We start from the raw sequence: 277 nt of genomic DNA, 5'->3' as shown, positions 1-277 counted from the left end.
TTCCAACCAAAGCGATTCTATGATTCTATAAAAGGGAAGAAACTACGAATTTGGAAGGGGTGCTCTTTGCTCGATGGGATCCCGCGGGGAATTTCTCTTAAAGCCTGCCCTCTCGGCTCCGCTGGGTCAGCGTTCCGGACGGCAGGCGTGGGATAAACCAACGCGTGTCCTAGGCCGGAGGAGGCTCCAGGCCCGCAGCTAACCGAAGGCGTGCCGTAAGCTGACGAGAGCCGTGCCCTGGGCGGCAGGGAGGGAGGAGCGCTCGCCTGCCCGGGGA

This window comes from Egretta garzetta, unplaced genomic scaffold (genome assembly GCF_000687185.1).
Source record: "Egretta garzetta isolate BGI_Z169 unplaced genomic scaffold, ASM68718v1 scaffold1135, whole genome shotgun sequence".
NCBI classification, from domain to species: Eukaryota; Metazoa; Chordata; class Aves; order Pelecaniformes; family Ardeidae; genus Egretta; species Egretta garzetta.
The sequence above is the reverse complement of the archived record's forward strand: the minus strand, read 5'-3'. Positions refer to the sequence as shown.